General features: G+C 43.5%; 1 long non-coding RNA gene across 1 annotated transcript; it reads left to right on the plus strand.

Annotated features, from left to right (window-relative positions):
* The first annotated feature begins 170 nt into the window (after positions 1-170).
* On the plus strand, positions 171-19,239 carry LOC137635319 (uncharacterized). The gene is made up of 3 exons (XR_011042643.1): positions 171-419; positions 13,248-13,603; positions 18,957-19,239. It is a non-coding gene; the product is annotated as an uncharacterized lncRNA (long non-coding RNA).
* Positions 19,240-21,363: the final 2,124 nt, after the last annotated feature.

A 21,363-nucleotide genomic window follows, 5' to 3' on the forward strand; every position in this document is an offset into this window, starting at 1 on the left:
TGTATTTTCAAATAACGAGGCACAAAACAAATTAAAATAGAACTAAAATTTATATATAATACTTTTAAAAAGTATGAAAACTCTCATAAATCATAAATAAGTATTTAAAAAATGAAAAATAAATTAAAAAATTGGAACCATTTCACTTTTCTTCCCGGTATTCCCTCCCGGGATGAATGTAAACAAAACAACGTTTAATCCGTATTCGAAAAAAAAGTATATTTTAACCAACAGTGTCTATTTTACGGAAGAAATTTATACGTAAGATTGATGTTCATGTTTTTTAAAAGTTTATAAAACATATATTAAGTTTATAAACTTAATATCGTGGATTTTAGTTGAATCCTGGACCCAAAGGTCTTGTCCCGATTACGATCAATTAAGCTTCGGCCCCAAAAAGGAATTATTAACAATTTGCTGTGAGTAAAACATTTTAGTCTTTTCTCTATAAATATATAATTTATATTGAACATTCAATCGTACTTTCGCAGAGCGAAGCTATTAGTTCAGGCTTGATTGAAAATAGGGAAGTAGGTAATAACCATCAGTTTGCATGGCATACCTTAAGTTACAGGTCAACTCACCGGCCTATAGGAGTCATTGCTATTAGGTGTAAGTTTAACCCCATAGCAGACCTGGTAAAATTATATTTCACAAAGTGTTTATTTGCCTTGAAAATGTCTAATTTTCGAAAATAACGGACGTTTTTCTATGAGAAACATGTTTTTTTTAGTAGATAAGTTTGTCCCGTCCATAACTATAATATAACCTCTGATCAAAGGGCCAGACTGTGTCAGTAATGAAAATGGTAATTATTAGGGTATTTGTATGATAGCGGCCACCTGTATATAAAGGGGTTCGCAGGGTGGCGTCAGCCCCCCCCCCCCCTTAGGTAAGTAGGTAAGGACACGGCCAGGGGGGAAAGTTTAGGTTAGTTGATGTCCAGGTAATTTTGTATTGTATTATAGGGTGAGATTTCGAACAGAAAATATATGTATTCCTATAGTAAATAAACGTGATTTAACCGAATTTGATGTTCAATTCAATCGGAAACAAACAGATCAACCAATTCAGATAATTTTAATCTGCCGAATTGGTTGATGTTATTACGGATGTACTGAAGGTGAAAACGGGTTAGATGACGTTATTTCCTACAGGAAAACATATATTTTCTGTTAAAATGGTTGAATATAATCACTGATGTCATATATGATGTGTTAAAATATTTAAATATAAGCATTTCTTCAAAGGTGTCACTTCTCTTAAACGAATGTACTGCGAACGATAACATTAGCAACGTTACCAATAATACACAGTGTTACCAACGTTGACGCATAGTACACAGAGTTACCAGCGGCACGATGACATTACTAACGATAGCAATGTTAGATATTTCCATATGTATTTTAAATAATTTCTCCATATAAGTTTTACTTAATATATAAATAGTACAAAAAGGCCACAGAACCTAACAAACCCACCTAACCTATCCTAGTAGTATGACAGGTCACACACCTCAGGTATTTACTGAAAACGGTAAAATTCTCCACTTACCTTTACGAAGAAGACGCCGAAACTTGCGGGTCACGGGAGTCTTCCATGGGGGTAGACGACTTTTTCCCAAAAATGTACCTTTATAGGAAGTAACGGTATAACCACAACGACGTTTCTTTTTGGTTTTAGGTATGGTGGATTAGATATTGCAATAAAACACGTGAATATCTTTCCTGTAAGATAGGGGGGAACGACACTTGGGGCACTGCAAGCGTTGAGGAATTACATTGTGTGTTTTCAGGAAAATATCAACATTGGCCGAAGAATCATAAAAATCACCATGGAATTTAGCAAATGCTTTTAGCTATGGAATACTGCAGCCGTTACAAGTATCTATAATTTCCTCCATCGTAAAATACGAAAAAATGAATCTCACTCGAAATGACGGACACCTGACTAGTTCAAAGGTTACAGAAAAGAGCTTTGTGGAAGAGGAATGAACAGTCCACTTGAAGAGACAAAGGAAGGGGGTAGGGAAATATCAGTTGTCAACCCCCTTGTGTAAACATTGAATACGTATCGGTTCCTGATTGGTTAACAGAAAAATAAGGGAGTCTAGAGGGTAAACATAAATGAACTGGGTAGGAAAACTAGTCCAGGGAAAGTATTTATGTGAAACTGGGGAGTGAAAAGGAAATAAAAACAATATAGGAAGGTAAAATGGAATGAATGATAAATAATATTGAAAGGAAATATAAAATGAGATGGTTTTACCATGAATGAACTGGATAGGGATACTAGTCCAGAGGAAGAATTTATGTGAAACTGGGTAGTGAAAAGGAAATAACAAAAGAAATAAACCCAATTTAGGAAGATAAAATAGAATGAATGATAAATAATATTGAATGGGAATATAAAATGAGATGATTTTAAAAGGAATAGGATAATAAAACGAGTAATAAAATGGGGAAAAGCTTCTGCGCAGGGCGAAACTGGAATGCACAAACGAACGAACGTACGGGTGCCAATGTTAGCATGGAATGTTAACATTTGATCTACATCAGACGTTGGCAGCACTGGTTACTGTATTTTTTCATGACACAGTCTTTGCAACGGTGTCTCCAAAGTTTATCCAGATATACTGTTTTGTATTTTCCTCCGATTATTATAATTTCAAGAAGGTAATGTATAGAGAAGAAGAGGCTTGTTTTACGTTTATATATTGATTCCCCAGTATGTTTTCCCCACCCAAAACCCCGAGTTCCCACTGGGGGTCCCCCATTATCGGAGGATATAGATGTACAGTATATATATTTCTGAAACTATTCATTTGCGACGGGAACGAGTGTCATTTTCGAAGAGAGCGTAATTTTTTATATGAGAAAAAGTAGTTGTTTTCCTAGGTTACATTGCCCTGTAATACACTACAATGAAACCGATGTCCATTTTTAATCCACTTGGGAGGAATTGGCCGCTGAAATAACAAAGGCTCCTAATTATTTACTGTAGCGCAATGTTCCTAACTGGTTATGCAACCTGTCAAAAATGACGGCTTAATATTTAGGTAGGTAATGCATACGCATGCACCCCTCTTATCACCAGGGTATGGCTTCTTCCTCTCCTATTACCAGAGGGACAGGGAGAGGTTAGCGCCACTGGTATGCGTATATATAAACAAGAGAGGCAGCCATCTTTATTCTTGTCAGAAACTGGTCTCGGAGTGTATTATTATTATTATTATTATTACTTGCTAAGCTACAACCCTAGTTGGAAAAGCAGGATGCTATAAGCCCAGGGGCTCCAACAGGGAAAATAGCCCAGTGAGGAAAAGAAACAAGGAAAAAGTAAATATAAACTAAATAAACTTTAACAAAACAAGTGGAAAGGAAATTAGATAGAATAGTGTGCCCAAGTGTACCCTCAAGCAAGAGAACTCTAACCCAAGACAGTGGAAGACCATGGTACAGAGGCTATGGCACTACCCAGGACTAGAGAACAATGATTTGATTTTGGAGTGTCCTTCTCCTAGAAGAGCTGCTTACCATAGCTAAAGAGTCTCTTCTACCCTTATCAAGAGGAAAGTGGCCACTGAACAATTACAGTGCAGTAGTTAACGCCTTTGGTGAATAAGAATTGTTTGGTAATCTCAGTGTTGTCAGGTGTATGAGGACAGAGGAGAATTTGGAAAGAATAGGCCAGACTATTCGGTGTGCATGGGCAAAGGGAAAGTGAACCGTAACCAGTGAGAATGACCAAATGTAGTACTGTCTGGCCAGTCAAAGCGACCCCATAACTCGCTAGCGGTATGTATGATAGCGGCCATCTGTATATTATATTATGGCTAACTTAGAATACAGCAGTGTGAGTAGGGTCGCAGAGGGGGCGTTAGCCCCCTGTTAGGTAAGTAGGTAAGGACACGTCTTGTAGGTTAGGTTAGGGGGTAAAGTTTAGGTTAGTTGATGTCCATTTTTAATCCACACAGGATGAACTGGCCTCTGATATGCAAAGTCTCCCTGGTCTCCTGACTTGGGGAGTACAAATAAAGAAATTAACTGTCTGTAAATCAATATATAGTTTAGGGAATGAAATATTCATATAACAACGGAATATATTCTCTATTGAATTACAGATATAAAACTTTTGGGTATTGACAAGATGTTTATGGGTGTTTACAGCTTTTATTATTCTCAGATTAAGTGAATTGAGGTCCCTAAAATGATGAGGAACTGCCTGAAATAGTTTTTTTTTTATAGTAAACCTTTGTGTTTGTTCCTTAACATAACGCAAACTTTCTACTGTTGATGATATTAACCCTTTTACCCATAGGGTATTTGGAACTTTCCAACCCTTAACCCCAGGGTTTTTTTTTCTTTTTTTCAAGCTCATTTTGCTATATATATTTTTTGAATTGCTCTAACAGCCTTAATTTTTGTCATAGAGAGGTCAGGTTGGTCTCATTCTTTTGGAAAATGCCTGAAGTTTCTCAAAAAGTTTTCAAAAATATGCAAAAATAATTTAAATAGCAATTTTTTGCAAGGACGTACCAGTACGTCCATGGGGGTAAAGGGATGAGTTTTGTGAAATGTACCATTATGTCCTTTGGGGGTAAAAGGGTTATGAGCAAAGCTTGAATGTCTGTTTAGGCTTTAAGTGAGGTAGTTGTAGGAGCCACCCACCCGCCAAGCAGTGTAAGCTTCTTCACTTTGTTTCTGCCCGTTGGAGAGTACGAACATAGAAGGTCCTTTATACAAACTTTCGAGATGCAAGCGCAAATTCAGCTGATATAATTAATCCCAGATATTGTATCAAAAGCTCATAGTGAAATATTGTAATAAAACAAATATTATATAATTTTGTTCTCTGGTCTTGGGTAGTGCTATAGCCTCTGTACCATGGTCTTCCACTGTCTTGGATTAGAGATCTCTTGCTTGAGGGTACACTCGGGCACAGTTCTATCTTATTTCTCTTTCTCTTGTTTTGTTAAAGTTTTTTTTTAGTTTATATAGGAAATATTTATTTTAATGTTGTTACTGTTCTTTTATAGCATATCCTGCTTTTCCAACTAGGGTTGTAGCTTAGCAGGTAATAATGATAATAATAATTATCGGATGTCATGTTGGGACAAGAGATACACGGTGGTGGAGGCACGTGGTTTATTGCGTCCAAAGGTACAGACTGTTCCCAGTTGCTCTCTGCAACCGGCACACTCACTTGGCGCCTGCCTGCCATGGGAAAATATATCGTACTTATGCAGGTACCCCATCATCCCCCCATGAGATTAATACATGGGTATACATGGAGAGGCAATGATAAAAAATAATACATGGATATACATGAATTAAATTGGATGCATATGCAAGAATAAGGAGACAAATTCATAGCTGTCGATAGTGTAAAATGCAGTGTGTAGGTAATACATCTTCGTAAAATGATATGAGGAGCGGATGCAATAGAAATATAAGCAGATGCTGTTGTAATGTACGTGATTACATGAAAGAAGGTATGTGATAGTTAACGATGTCACATGTAGTCATTCATCCACGCTGGCCTTCTGGTGCACCGTGATGGGCATGGCTCCCGTACTGATTGTGGGCTGGGCTTAGGGTGACTGACCGGTGGCTGCTCGGGCGTAGGCGGAGCTGGATGCGTAGCTGGTGTGGCCCGCCCTGGCTGGGGCCCCGATGATGTGAGTCGCAGGTGCTTCCTGTTACGGAGGGAGAGGCGCCCGCTGCCGTCAAGTCTGACTAGGTATTGTCGGTATGGGAGCGTTTCCGCCACAGTAATGGTACGGTCCCACAGCTTAGTAGCCTGATATTGCACTCTCACTTGGGAGCCCGGGTTGATAACTGGAAGCTTTCTGGAGGGTCCGTTCTCGGTGAGGGCAGCACCGCTGTCAGCCATCTGACGTTCTCTTTGCCGGAGGGTTGCCCCCGCAGTGTTTGTCTACTGTGAGGTGCCAGCTGGCCGTAGGTACGCCGTCTCAGAGCTGCCTGCCCGCTGCCATCTGGACGAGTGACTTATTTATTCCGCGGTGGGGGATGTTGAGGTACTGTAACATAGCCATAGAAACTTGTCCGTGTCGAGGCTTCCACCGCTGCCCGTGTTGGCCATTATTATCCGCTTCCCGACCTTGACTGCGGCCTCTGCCCTGCTAATGGACTGCGGGTACCGGGCGGATGATAGCCACACGGACATGCCTCATAACTTGAAAAATTCCCCCATTTCCTTGCTTGCCAGATTTGTGCCACCGCCCATGGAGATTTGCTCCCCCCCCTCGTGGCGAAGTAGCGACGTAGCTGGGTCTTGATGTGAAAGGAGGAGGTACCGTGGGAGAAGTGGACCAGCTCCAGCCAACCTGTCGGCGTAGGTCATGTACGAATGTCCGTCGTGCTGGAACATATCCGCTACCGTCATCTGGTGGGATGGTGTGTGTACGTCGCATTCTTCGCACGAGGATCGGTGATACTGTAGGTCCCCCTCGAGTCCAGGCCAGTACACCGTCTGGCGCGCTCATCGTTGCATCGAGTCCAGTCCTTGGTGCCCTGCGTGTAGGTTGGCTGCCACCTGCTGACGGAGAGGTTCCTGGATAGCTAGGCGGACGTTGCCCTGTTCGAATGTGTATGTCACTAAGTCTTGGATAACGGCCAGCCTCTCCCTGACACCGTAGAAGGGCCGAAGGCATGCAACTTCCTGGGACTTCCTGTTGGCCCAGTCCCCGGCCACGACCCTGGGCATGAACAGCTGATACACGGGGTCGCTGACAGCGGCGTGCCTGATACTCGCCTTGTCTACGACGCAGCTGTTGTGCTCTACTGCTGCCAAGACGGCGGCCGCTATGGCGTCGTTGTGGTCTTTGTTGAGGTCCACGTTGTGGGCGCTGGGATCGGCTTTCAAGGCGGGGTATCGTGACAGGAAGTCTGCTGCACTGTTACGCTTCCCTAGCAGACACTTACCTGAATCGGTACTGTAGGGTTCTCTCCTTCAGCCTTAAGAGACGGGGGTTGGAGATTTCCGTGAGGGCCCGATCTCCTGGCAACTTGGTTAATGGGCGGTGGTCCGTCACAACGGTGAAGTTGGGGCACCCCAGCAAGAACAGCCTCGCCTTCTGGAGACACCAGGCTACCGCGAGGGCCTCCCCCTCCACGGTAGCGTAGCCAGCTTCGGTGGCGGTGAGATGGCGGCTGCCGCATAGTGCCATGCGCCACCCGCCCGTGCAGCAAAAGGGCGGGGTGGCGGAGCTGCCGGCGCAATACTGCTGAAGGATTACAAACCCTATGCTCTCTTTGCTCCAGTCGGTGATCGCTGCTGTGGGGTGGCTCCTGTCTTAGTAGGCCAACCCGTCCTTTGCTAATTGGCAGATCAAGTCCCGGGCGTGATGGAATTTGGTGCGGAGTGCCTCGTCCCAGTACACTAACTTCCCGGTTGGTTTCTTGAGGAGCTCCCTGAATGGGTTCATGATGGGGGCTGTTGCGAGGAAGGGCGCCAGCTGGTTGACGAATCCGTACCAAGCCCTTATGTCGGTGATAGAGGGATGACGTGGCATCGGGAAGTTCTTGATTGCCGCCAAACGTTCCTCTGTTGGCTTGTAGGCCTCCCAGCCCAAGTTGAAGCCCACAAAGTCAACTTCTCTTCTTGCGAACTGGAATTTCTCTGGCTTCAGGGTGACACCCTTAGCTGCGCATGTTTCAAGGAAGTTGTAGGCGTGCCAGAAAGCTCCTTCGATGCTGTCATCGTAGAGCAGAATGTCGTCTACGCACTTATATTTCCTCTGGATGTCCTGGATGGCGTCGTCGAATCATCGAGTATACGCATCGCCGGCGGAGCAATGCCCCATGGGTGTACGACGGTAACGAAATCTCCCACAGGGGTTAATGAATGGGGTTAGGTCGCGACTTTCTTCGTTTAGCTCCACCTGGTGGTATCCCCAGTACGCGTCCACCACGGTCTTGAATGTGTGCTTAGGTACCCCGGACACCATGTCGAATGGGGTGGGGGTGTGGTGTGTCTCACGCAGGCAGGATGCGTTGAGGTGCTGGTAGTCGACTATACGGCGTGGCTGTCCTGTCTTCTTCGGGCACACCATTCGGTTGGCTGCCCGGCAGGTACCGGCTCTTTGACGCCACGGGCGACATCCTCTTCGAGCTGGGCCTTCACTTCCTCTTCCCAGTGTTTTGGCACCAATGCTGGGGTGTGGCATGCGTAAGGTGTGGCTCCTGGGAGCAGGTGGCTGTGGTGTGGTTCCCTCTGCATCACTGGCAGTGGCTTCCTGGCTGTGTTAAATGTCGTTGTGGCGAAATGTTGCAGGAGCCAGGCTTCCAACCTGGCTGCATGTTCCTCCTTGGGCGGAAGGGGCACCTCAGCGGGTCGGGGTGGTACCTGGGCGTCCCGTTTGGCCGTGCCATCGAACAGGCTCACGTGTGCTACTGCGGAGTAGGGGTGGGGGAACTCCTTGGGTACCAGCATCAAATCCCTGCAGGCGTCCAGCGACAGGAAGAGGTGCTGTGCTGACTGCACGAAGTACACGTCCTGCTCCGTGGTGCGGCCTTGCAAGGTGACGTGGCACACAGCAGATCCAAGGCACTTCAGGGGGAGGTTTGCCACATCCCCCAAGCCGGCATGGGGTGTAGGGGCTGTTGGGCGAACTTGGAGGTGCGACAGCAGAGAGGGGCCCGCCACACATACATGTGCCCCGGTGTCCGCCACGGCGGCGACAGGCACTCGTACTCCTGTGTCAGTGTGGACGACTGTCACCTCCACTACTGGTTGGCAGGCTAGGTTGGCGCCCGCAGCAAGCACAGCGCTAGACACAGCAGTAGACAAGTCTGTCGGGGATCCTGTTGATTTTGCATGTGATTTTCTGCAGCATTTGTAGTAGTGGCCCTGCTTGCGGCACCCGCTGCATATGGCGGACTTAGCGGGGCATGAGGCTCTGCCAGAGGCGTGGCGGCCGCCGCAGTTCCCGCAGGGAGGGGGTGGGGACCCTTACCTATGCCAGCGACGGTTACATTCGGATGATCTGCCTCGGGTGTCTCGCTGCCAGCCGCGCAAGCAGTTTCCCTCTAATTGCATTGGCGCGCAGCGGCGTCGACGCGGGCCGCCTCGTAAGCATAGCACCTGGCCCTAAGGGCACTAACGCTATTGATGTCGTTGCTACATTGATACACATGTCGAATCATAGCCTCATCACTTAGGCCCACCATTACACTGACACTGAGGGCACTGGAAATCGGTGGCCTTTTGGGAACACTTTAAAAAATAATCATTAACACTTTCTCCTGGGCCTTGTACTTTTTGCATTGAAAAACTCCGACCATAACACAGCACGGTTTGTAGAGCGTAACACAATATCACAAATATAATCCATGGCTTCGGTAGCGGTGAGGTTGCTCCATTCCTGTGAGGTGAATCTGGCATCCAGCGCTCGTTGCAGAGGGGGCGTGAAGTATAGTCTGATGTGGTGGACGACCTCGTGGGGCGGTAGTCTGCACAATTCGATCCAGCATTCCATCGACCTCCTCCAGGACCTGAATGTGGCGGGCTTCAGCTCAATTTCACACTTCTCCGGGGCTGCAGACGCAGGGACACGCGGTGCAGGGGTAGCATGTGTCGTAAGCCATTCGCAGAGGGCGTTGATCATTTGTTGCTATGCCACCATGGCCTGCCTGGCTTCTTGCAGGGCAGGGACGAGCCCACGGGGGACGACGGGACGTGCGGCCCGTGGGGTGGACTGCGCTGAGCGGCGCTGGAAGGGCATGCTGAGGGTCACGGAGGTCCTTGAGAATCACTGCGCCATATTGGATGTCAAGGCGGGACAAGAGATACACGGTGGTGGAGGCATGTGGTTTATTGCGTCCTAAGGTACAGACTGTTCCCAGTTGCTCTCTGCAACCGGCACACTCACTTGGCGCCTGCCCGCCATGGGAAAACATATCGTACTTTTGCAGGTACTCCATCAGTTTATGTAGGAAATATTTATTTTAATGTTGCTACTGTTCTTTAGATATTCTACTTTTCCTTGTTTCCTTTCCTCACTGGGTTACTTTCCCTGTTGGAGCCCCTGGGCTTATAGCATATCCTGCTTTTCCAACTAGGGTTGTAGCTTAGCAAGTAATAATTGATAATAATAATTTAACGCAGTAAGTAATACGACATTTGCTATATGAAACGGGACTATTTGTCGAATTTTCCAGCTGAAAATTGTTGGCATATGAGTTAGGTTCAAATAGCTTCTTGGAACCTATTAAGTTTGTAAGTTGCGGACTTTCTGTACTTCTTGATTTTCTTATCTCGCTATTTTCATCTTTTGCTTTTTCTTTAAGATTGAATAAATTATCTTGCAGACAGTCCTTTACGAGGATTATTAACGGAAGAAGCCAAGTATACACAGTGATTCATGATATATGTACTTGTTTTCTGTGCTACCTGTTGTCATCCAACATAGTTGTTCCTGTTGGGTGGCATGTTTGTCGTTATTCTATCCCTCGAGAGTGTGGCTATTCTAGGAGTCCCACTGTTAAGTGTAATGGAAGAGACGCTGGCATTATTCATTCCTTTAGTGTTTCCCGATCCGGGATGGCACTAAGGACGTATCACATGGCAGGGCTGTTGTGTTCTCTTCCCAGTGACTGGGCCGTCATTTGCCTGCATGTCTCCAGAGAAGAAAAACTTCAATTCTCCCTTGTCTCGTCTTCTCTGAATTTTTGCGACGATCATCCCGATCGGGAACCATGTAATCAAGATCTACATAATCAGAACCACATGATTAGGAAGTTATGCTCGTTCTTCAGTGTATCATTGTCTTTGAGTCACGAGGTAACTAGTTCATCTGTTTTGGTTACCGGTTCATTTTCAGCGCTCTGATTGGACCGAAGAGCAGAAAGGTGTCACTGAAGCACAGGACGACGGATTTGTCAGAGTATTTTGAGACTTTGTCAGATTCCTCTGCATGTTTTCACCTCAGTAGCAGTGCTGTACTAAAAGCCAATCCCTGGGAATGGTTTTCGGTAGGAGGTACATTAGCTCAATCTCTTCTGCTACCAGTGATTGGTCGTACACAAGACTGAGCTCGAACACTGCTGGTCAGGACATGGGCCAGCTGTCCCTTTCATGCCTTAGGACGTTCCCGAGATGTTTTGGTGACGGCATGCTCCTCGACCTAGATCTACCTAAGCTCAGAAACTGAACAGTGGCTAAGTTTTCCCTGACGGCAAGATTTTCCAACTCGAACCACATTAAGCGATGGAACAGGTGATTTCGTAATTGAATCTTAGCACTTATAAAAGCGCTGAGAAGCCACATATGCTCGCACCGTTGTCGGCTAGGATTCTCTTTAACCGAGGACAGGTATTCTATTGTCCCATTTCGTGTCCGGCGAGTTTCTTAGAGGAAATAGATTTTTCGATGAAGCTTCTAAATAATATCATCCAAGAAGACCCATCGATAAGACCTACAATTTCTCTTCCAGTGGGAGAGACAGTGTAGTACTGAAAACCTTACCCTAGGATAAGAGATACTGTACTAGTATGTTCTTGCTTCGTTCGTCAGGTAATGCAGTAGGATACGTATCGGGAACATAATCATCCCCAAGTAGACGAATCGATCGGCACACGCTACATGCTCTCGGGTCCGACGAGAACAAGCACACACTACCAGTAGGAATAAAGGCTGCCGTCTTTCTTGCCTTCAGCACCGGCAGGGTGAAGAAAAAGATTTCCAGGAGCACCATTTTCTCTCATCGGAAAGCCATCAGACGGGCGCATCGTGCATCTACGGAGGGAGCAGAGGTAACTTTCCAAAAAACCCACAAAATCCAAAGTCTAGGTTCTTCATCAGCCTTCAGGAAGAATCTTTCAGCGGCTGGAGTCTGGAAATGACAGACGATCTTCACCATTTGCTATCTTAAGGTGTGTGCACACAGGTTCGTGAATACTTTTACCCTCCTTCCGGAGGTAGCTGCTTAGCAAGTCTGTAGCGAACATAACTCTCTCACAAGACAAGAAGAATCTCGTTTAAGGTAGCAGTCTCACGTAAGTCTAGGAGGAGAGGTATAAATGTCTAGCCCTTTTTCCTCTTTTCTTTCCCTTCACTTGGAGAGTAGCGGTCATGCTGTTACTTGTCGGATCGGACTATGATGCAGGTAAACCTCCCAATGGAGCAACTTACGGGGGGGAGAGTATGGATAGATGGATACGCAAATCCGTTTCTCTCATCCATACTGTGCGTTAACAGACACCATATCCATATGGATAGAATTTTTTTCATAACCTTTTGTCAAGTTTTGGCAGAAACCTGGCTTATCACCTGGGACATCTTTTCCTCAGGTTGTTATGAGGGCGGCAGGGGTTAAACTTTGGCTCCCTTTACCTATGTAAATGCTTTGACATCCCGGGAATCGAACCAACCAGTTTGGTTATAGGGACTTCTTGTCTCCTCGTTATAAGTCTCCGGTTAAAGGACGAAGATTTGTATTTGTGAAGGAACAAATCACTCTTCCCAAATAGACACACCTGAGTCCTTTAACTTTCTTCCTCAACTGCCCTACAAGTTCTAGGTTAAGGTCAAAGTGGCTTCTCTGTAGCCTGTCTGGTGGACAGAGCTTACCCGCCTCCTTACAGTGACTACCCACGTCACTTTATAAATATTGAGAGTCAAGTTCCATCTCCTATTAAAGGACCCAAGTTTGTATAGTTAGGAAAAATACAAATTACGAAAAGAATATCTTGATTTTGATTTTGTTTCTGATGTTATAAAGGCAAACATTGGTTAATTAACCCTTTTACCCCCAAAGGACGTACTGGTACGTTTCACAAAACTCATCCCTTTAACCCCATGGACGTACCGGTACGTCCTTGCAAAAAAATGCTATAAATTTTTTTTTTTCATATTTTTGATAATCTTTTGAAAAAATTCAGGCATTTTCCAAGAGAATGAGACCAACCTGACCTCTCTATGACAAAAATTAAGGCTTTTAGAGCAATTTTTAAAAAATATACTGCAAAATGTGCTGGGGAAAAAATAACCCCTTGGGGGTTAAGGGTTGGAAATTTCCAAAGAGCCTTGGGGTAAAAGGGTTAACTGAAAGTTGAGTATTGAATAATGAATAATTACTTAGAATATTATTCTTTGATAAAAATTAGGTACAGTATTTGCCTCAGAGCACTGCTTAGTATGCTTGCAAGATACTTTAAACACTAATATCTCAACATTATTAGTAGTACTGATTTACGTGTTATTTTTCTTTTGTCTCATTTCAGGTCTCGACGGAAATGAAGCTTTGCGTCAGCAGTATGCAGGAAGTGTCGAAAAATGTAAAGGAAAGGAAATGTCCAGGAGAGAAATTACCAAGGCTCATAGGGCTTAACACTCGATCCTTGAAAAGCACTATGAAGCAGATCGGAACATTCCGATGAAGGAGAAATTTGAAGAGAGAAAGCTGGAACTAAGCAGATGTCGGAAGTTTTAGATCAACAGTATTGTTATGGTAGAGTAGCGCCTCAAGCTCTAGAAATCCTTCCAGTTTAAGCTTGTTTACTTTGAAGAAGATAAGGAAAAGGGACCAGAAAGACTTAGGGAGAGATGGCAAGTTCCACTCTACATTTCTGTAGTAAAGGTAAGAGATTTGAATACCTACGACCAGTAAACTAATAATTCTTTATGTTAAGTATTTATTTCTAGACTGTCAAGTTTCTTAAAAGTGATAATAATGATGAATTCTGTTAGGTCTATTAATTTGTTTTATAGGGTAGTTTATGCAGGAAATCTGCTTTTACAAACATAGTAGGGCCTAGTCAGCATATCTGTTAAACTGAGGCACAGCAGTATCTAGAATTGTAAACGTATTGCCTTAGTTTAACGAACGGTTATTTGCTGGCTGGATATGCTCTCAGATGATGTTTGTGATATTAAGTAATGTAAAAATCTGGCTAAATAATTTTTAAAACTATTTGTTCTTACATGAATACAAAGCATTGTCCCTTAATAGAAAGAATGATTTCAGCTGGAAAGCATCTGGTAAAACTTTTGATAAGGTGATAGTTGTCTCTGGCAAGCGTAAGGTGAGCCCCTCCCTTATTAAAGGCAACTGAGCACTCGCTTTGGTATCGGTTTGTACCGCACGTGTATCGCACACACTCGTACACTGGAAAGGTATTTCTGTTTTTTTGTATATTGTCGTTATCGCTTTCCCCTTGCACTGATAACCTGTTCATGCCTGTGTGTTCTTGAATCATTGTGTTTGAATTATTATGTCGTTCTTGACTGGAACCGGTTGTATGTATACTCTTGATTTGTCCAAATAAAGTTACTGTAGTTGCATTTGATTCATCTCTCAGTCACCTCCTAATGGCTCGCTTGCACATTGGTGACTAGCGGAGCGACCTCTCCCTCCTGCCCCCCCCCCTCAACTGCTATGCCTTACTGTTTTTAGATGCTGCCCACCGAACCTGCCTTTTTGGCACATGCTGCCTCAGTGAAACTACCGCCCTTCACTAGCAGAAAAGCGTTCACCTGGTTCCAGCGTGCTGAAGTCCAGTTTTGTATCAAGGGCGTCATGCACCAAAGCATATTACGTTCTCGCGGCGATCCCTGGGACACTTTCCCGGAAATCTCCAATTGTCTGTGCGAGCAGCACAGCCAGTAACGTACGAAGACCTCAAATCATACCTCCTTCAGCAGTACTGTACTCGCCATCACCGGCCGCCTGCATAGCAAAATTTTTTCAGCTCTCAACAACCATTGGGGGACCAAAAGGCTTCGCTCGCCCTCAGGGAAATGACCAGTATTGGTCGCCTCCAACCTGCCTTAGACGGCTCTCCCCGTGAAGTGAATCCACTTCGTGCCCTTTAGTTACTGCGCCTACCTGAACTTGTACGTGCTGCCATCCCCGAGATCGAAATTTTGCCCATGAATGACCTGATGACCAACGTCGACTCCCTTATGGACAGCAAGTTCGCCACCTTCCAGACCTTTTTTTAACGTCGGAGTGGCGACAAAGCTGCCCACCCCCCAAATATACCACCAACGACCTCTCCATCCACTCACTGATACACATCGGCCGTAGTTATGCTACTACCTCTCCAAATTTGGGGCTGCTGCAAAGAAATGTGCAAATGGTTGTCAATGGCCAAAAAACATGTAAGTAGGCCATCATTGCGGCAGTGGCCTCCCCTGTCCCTAATCTTTTCTTTTTATGTGATGCCGGTACGGGCGTGCGATTTTTGGTAGACCATAGGTGCTTGCCGTTCGCTTCTGCCAAGGGCACAATGTAGTTTGTCTAAGTCTGCTGACATCCACCTGGTAGCTGCCAACGGATCTGCGATATCCACCCAAGGGTAGTCAACGCGGATTCGTACTCCTCGACGCCTGTCCAACCATACCAAGACGACGGGGCCCCCAGTGTTTGCCAGATTCAGACGTCTGGCACCAGATCGTTAGACAGCCGCTAAACAAACGTTCGCTGTAATGGAAGAAATGGGCCTTTACTAAAAGGCCTCCAGTCCATGGTCGTCACCCTTACACATCGTCCTGAAGAAAGATGGCTCTTTGCGTCCGTGTGGGGATTACAGGCGCCTGAACATGCAGCCAGAACCGATTTACTACCCCCTCCCAAACATTGCCGACGTGACCTCTTACTAGTACAAAGCGAAGGTTTTCTCCATGTTTGACCTCCTTAAGGGGTATTATCAGGTGCCCATGAACCCAGAAGACATCCCTAAAACTGCCATCACCACCCCCTTTGGTACATACACCTTCAATTACTTCTGTTTTGGCCTTTGTAATGCTGGGGCCACTTTTCATCTTCTCATGGACAGCATCTTAGGGGACCTCCCCTTCAGTGAATGTTACATGGATGGCATATATGTGTTCTCTTACTCCAAAGAGGAACACTGCCGTCATCTACTTATCGTGTTCGACTGCCTACAGCAGAACGGCCATGTAATTTGGTACGACAAGTGTACCTTTGGTGCCATCGAAGTATTGTTCTTAGGGCACTACATCTCCCCTGAACGAGTCCACCCCTCCCCGAGAAGGTAGCAGCAGTTCAGAATTTCCCTACGTCCTCAACCGTCAAAGCACTGCAAGAATTCTTGGGCATGATCGACTATTATCACAGTTTCCTGCCAGCCATCGCCCCCACTCTTTCCCCCTTTTATGCCTCCTCTAGGGCAAGCCAAAAGACCTGAAGTGGGGTCATCTTCAAGAAGCGGCCTTCTGCAACGCAAAAAATGTCCTATTAGCCGCTGCTGCTCTCACTTTTCCTATGCCACATGCACCTCTCCTTCTCTCCATCGATGCCAGCGATGTCGCTAATAGGTCAGCCCTTGATCAGGTGGTCAGTGGCTCGCCATACCCATTGGCCTTCTTTAGTAGAAAACCGTCCAAGGCGTAATCTGGCTACTCTGCCTTCGACCGTGAATTTCTGGCGGTGTTCTTGGCTGTCTGTCACTTTGGCCACTCTAATTGAATGTTCAATTCTACACAGCTTTATGGAAGTTTTATTCCTGCTGTGACCAGATAGTGGAATGACCTCCCTAATCAGGCAGTTGAATCGGTGACACTTCAGAAGTTCAAACTTGTATCGAATGTTTTGGTCTTGAAAAGGCTGACATGAGTGTCTCTTCATATGACACTTATTTTAATGCTACTGATCTTAAGATATTTTACATTCTTTATTCATTACTTTTCATATAGTTTATGTTCTTATTTCCTTTTCCTCGTTGAGCTATTTTTCCTTCTTGGAACCCCTGGGGTTACATCATCTTAGTTTTCCATCTAGGGTTGTAGCTTAACCCTTTAACCCCCAGGCTATTTGGAAATTTCCAACCGTTAACCCCCATGGGATTATTTTTTTTCAAGCACATTTTGCAGTATAATTTTTTTAAATTGCTCTAACAGCCTTAATTTTTGTCATAGAGAGGTCAGGTTGGTCTGATTCTCTTGGAAAATGCCTGAAGTTTCTCAAAAAATCAAAAAAAATATGCAAAAAAAAAAAATTAGCATTTTTTTGCAAGGACGTACCAGTACGTCCATGGGGGTAAAGGGATGAGTTTTGTGAAACGTACCAGTACGTCCTTTTGGGGGTAAAAGGGTTAATAATAATAATAATAATTATAATAAAATATTAAATTTCCATATCTGCTGTAATAGAGTTGGTTAATATCATTAGCTGTTTCATTTCTTATGATGGAGAAGGTCCAGTTTCACACCAGCGGTGCTCAAGGAACCAAATACTGTACATACTCAGATATTAGAAAACTGAATTTTGGTGCAGTTCTAGTGTGTGGGTATGAATGCTACCCTAATTTAGTCTAATATAAAGCAATTGGTTTGTAGTTGAAAGATTTATATATTAACCCTTTTACCCCCAAAGGATGTACTGGTACGTTTCACAAAAGCCATCCCTTTACCCCCATGGACGTACCGGTACGTCCTTGCAAAAAAATGCTATAAAAATTTTTTTTCATGTTTTTTTTTTAATTGTTTGAGAAAATTCAGGTATTTTCCAAGAAAATGAGACCAACCTGACCTCTCTATGACAAAAATTAAGGCTGTTAGAGCAATTTAAAAAAAATATACTGCAAAATGTGCTGGGAAAAAAATAACCCCTTGGTGGTTAAGGGTTGGAAATTTCCAAATAGCCTGGGGGTAAAAGGGTTAATGTCATTAGCTGTTTCATTTCTAATGATGGCGAGGGTAATTTTCACACCAGCGGTGCTCAAGGAACCAAATACTGTACATACTTGGATATTAGGAGACTGAACTCTGGTGCAGTTCCAGTTTGTGGGTATGAATGCTACCCTAATTTAGTCTAATGTAAAGCAATTGGTTTGTAGTGAAAAAATTATATATTAAGAATAATAAGATTATAAAAAATTTTTTTTTTTTAGCCCATGACTGTTATAAAAAGCTCTTTCTGAGTGGGGATACCTTAATGTTGTGAAAGGGTTTGCGTATCACCATGACGTGCAAAGCTGTGCTATAGTCCATTTCTTTTAGCGATGCATATTTGCACCGACACGCGGCGGTGCCCTTTTAGCTCGGAAAAGTTTCCGGATCGCTGATTGGTTAGAATTATCTTGTCCAACCAATCAGCGATCTGGAAACTTTTCCGAGCTAAAAGGGCACCGCTGCGAGTCGGTGCAAATATGCATCGCTAAAAGAAATGGACTATAGTCAACTAGTCAAAGCTACCTATGGTAGATTGGTTTGCTGTGAGCAATCAGATGCAAATCTCCCACCATCACCAATCCCTTCTGGCCAGCCTGGTGGTGAAAAACTGGCCAAATCCCAGACGTGAATTGACATGACTGAAGCCTATGTCTTGCAGTGGACTAGAATTGGCTGCATTTTTTGTTGTTGTTGTTGTAGCTGTATAAAAAGCAAATGAACCGTAACAGTCAAGCAGATTACATGTCACTGTTTACTTTGCCAAGAGTTTTTATTTCTGTTTTTCACATTATTGAGAAATTTATTAATGCACAGTTTTTATTACGGTGTTTTGAAATGACGAGCTATTAACCCTTTTACCCCCAGGCTCTTTGGAAATTTCCAACCCTTAACCCCTAAGGGGTTATTTTTTCCCCAGCACATTTTGCAGTATATTTTTTTTTAAATTACTCTAACAGCCTTAGTTTTTGTTATAGAGAGGTAAGGTTAGTCTCATTCTCTTGGAAAATGCCTGAATTTTCTCAAAAAAATTATCAAAAATATGAAAAAAGAAATTTTTATAGCATTTTTTTTGCAAGGACGTACCGGTACGTCCATGGGGGTAAAGGGATGAGTTTTGTGAAACGTACCAGTACGTCCTTTGGGGGTAAAAGGGTTAAGTGATATGTTTCACCTCAATATGCTTCATACTGTAACCTATTCAAGTTAGTATAGGAATTTATGGAATGATTAGATTATTTCGATTACTTTCAAACGGTTAATGAAAAAAATTCTAAAATTGTCATTTTCTTTTACAGATTTGACTATAACACAACCACCAAATTCAAGTCTCCAGAAAGGGCAGGAATCTCGTCAAAAGTTTCTCCTCCTCGGAAGGAAGACCCATTTGATGGACGTTTCGAATTTCACCGTTACTTCAAACTCCTACGCTCCTACAGTCTCTTCAAACTTGAATATCTTTTAGAAGACAATTATGGATAAATGCATTTTGGAAGAAGTATCCACAGAACAGGAATTCATCTGCAATGGTCACATGATTTATAAGATTAGCGTCCCTAGCAGTACCAGCCGAACTCGGTTGAGTCCCTTGTCAGGCTGGGAGGAACGTAGAGAGGAGACGTCCCCTTTTGTTTTTTCTTTTGTTTGATGTCGGCTAACCCCCAAAATTGGGGGAAGTGCCTTAGTTACCGATGAAAAATTAGTCTCCTTAGAGTATATTCAACACAAAGCACCTATTCATGCATTCCATATTAAGTAGTCATCCTGGCACTCTGTTCCTCAGGTGTATTAGAATTTTATGCGATTTTTAGGGCTTAGTAGGTATTTTCATAACGTTGTTAATAGGCAGAATACATTTAAGGATTTATGAAAATTTCCATTTAAAAATATTCCTTTTTAAATTTTAAGAATTAAACCAGTCTTAGAAGAAATCCATTTCATCTGAAAGGAGATTTTGTAGAAAATAGATAATGGTTTTTAGTCTCTTCAGCTGTGATAAATGACTTTTGTAAAAATATTTTCACCTGTATAAATAGATAATGTTTTTTCTCTTTTGCTAAAATACTTTTAAATGTATTTTGCCTGTTAATAATTCTAATAGGGTTTGATATTGTACATATACTGCAGAAGTGGTAACACCTCGCTCATTTGAAAAGGTCCCTAAACTTATTTTAAAGTCATGGCCACTGTATCACAGTTATTGGCAACATTGATTTATTAATTTTCTCACTGTTTTCCATACTGTATTTGCTAATGTATGTGTTCACCTATTTTAGTGAAGGTTTTTTGTAAGAGGATGATATCACCTGTGAGGTGTATAGACCAATTGGTAAGGGACCTCTGATAGTGGTTTTAACACGCCCCAGTTACTATACCGATACTATAAGGGTGAGCGAGCTGGGTATATTCCTGCCATTCCATGCAACTTTTTTCTCTGGTATATTTAGCAGTATTTATACCTTAGAAATATGGTATAAGGAGCATTTCACGGAGCGACACAGGTTGAGCCCAGAAATAGATTTTTCCTTCGTCAAAATCCCTTCTATAAGAAGATTGACTATCCATCATAGGTTTATATAAAAAAGTCAAAGTATTCCTCAAGTGATAATTGAATATCTATTTTTGGGTGTCTTTTATTATTATTATTATTATTATTACTTACTAAGCTACAACCCTAGTTGGAAAAGCAGTATGCTATAAGCCCAGGGGCTCCAACAGGGAAAATAGCTCAGTGCGGAAAGGAAAAAAGGAAAATAAAATATTCTAAGAAGAGTAACAACAATAAATATCTCCTATATAAACTATAAAAACTTTAACAAAACAAGAGGAAGAGAAATAAGATAGGAGAGTGTGCTCGAGTGTACCCTCAAGCAAGAGAACTCTAACCCAAGACAGTGAAAGGCCATGGTACAGAGGCTATGGCACTACCCAAGACTAGAGAACAGTGGTTTGATTTTGGAGTGTCCTTCTCCTAGAAGAGCTGCTTACCATAGCTAAAGAGTCTCTTCTACCCTTACCAAGAGGAAAGTGGCACTGAACAATTACAGTGCAGTAACCCCTTGGGTGATGAAGAATTGTTTGGTAATCTGTGTTGTCAGGTGTATGAGGATAGAGGAGAATATGTAAAGAATATGCCAGACTATTCAGTGTGTATGTAGGCAAAGGGAAAATGAACCGTAACCAGAGAGGAGGATCCAATGTAGTACTGTCTGGCCAGTCAAAAGACCCCATAACTCTCTAGCCCATCATTAATGTCTGCTAAAACGTAGAGAGTAGAGGTCCCCTTTTTGTTTTGTTTCTTGTTGTTGTCGGCTACCCCCCAAAATTGGGGGAAGTGCCTTTGGTATATGTATGTAAAACACATTGCAGTCAAAATATCTCTTAGTTTCAGCACAGGTGGTGTTAAGGTACCACCCAGTCTCTAAGCAGCTTGCAATTGTAAAATCGGTTCTAAACACGTTTAAACTAACTAATCAGCACAGAATATATCGGTATAGTTTTTCTCAGAGTATATGCCGATAGTTTAGACACCAGAATTTCTTTGCGTACAAATCTTGTTCTCTTTGATAACGTCTCACAGGATTTTTTTATACAGGAGAGGGGATTCCCAGCCCCCTCGTCCCGTCCCTTTTAGTCGCCTCTTACGACACGCAGGGATAACGTTGGCGCTATTCTAATTGTTTTTATCCCCCCGCGGCCACAGGG

Source organism: Palaemon carinicauda, unplaced genomic scaffold (genome assembly GCF_036898095.1).
Source record: "Palaemon carinicauda isolate YSFRI2023 unplaced genomic scaffold, ASM3689809v2 scaffold113, whole genome shotgun sequence".
Classification (NCBI taxonomy): Eukaryota; Metazoa; Arthropoda; class Malacostraca; order Decapoda; family Palaemonidae; genus Palaemon; species Palaemon carinicauda.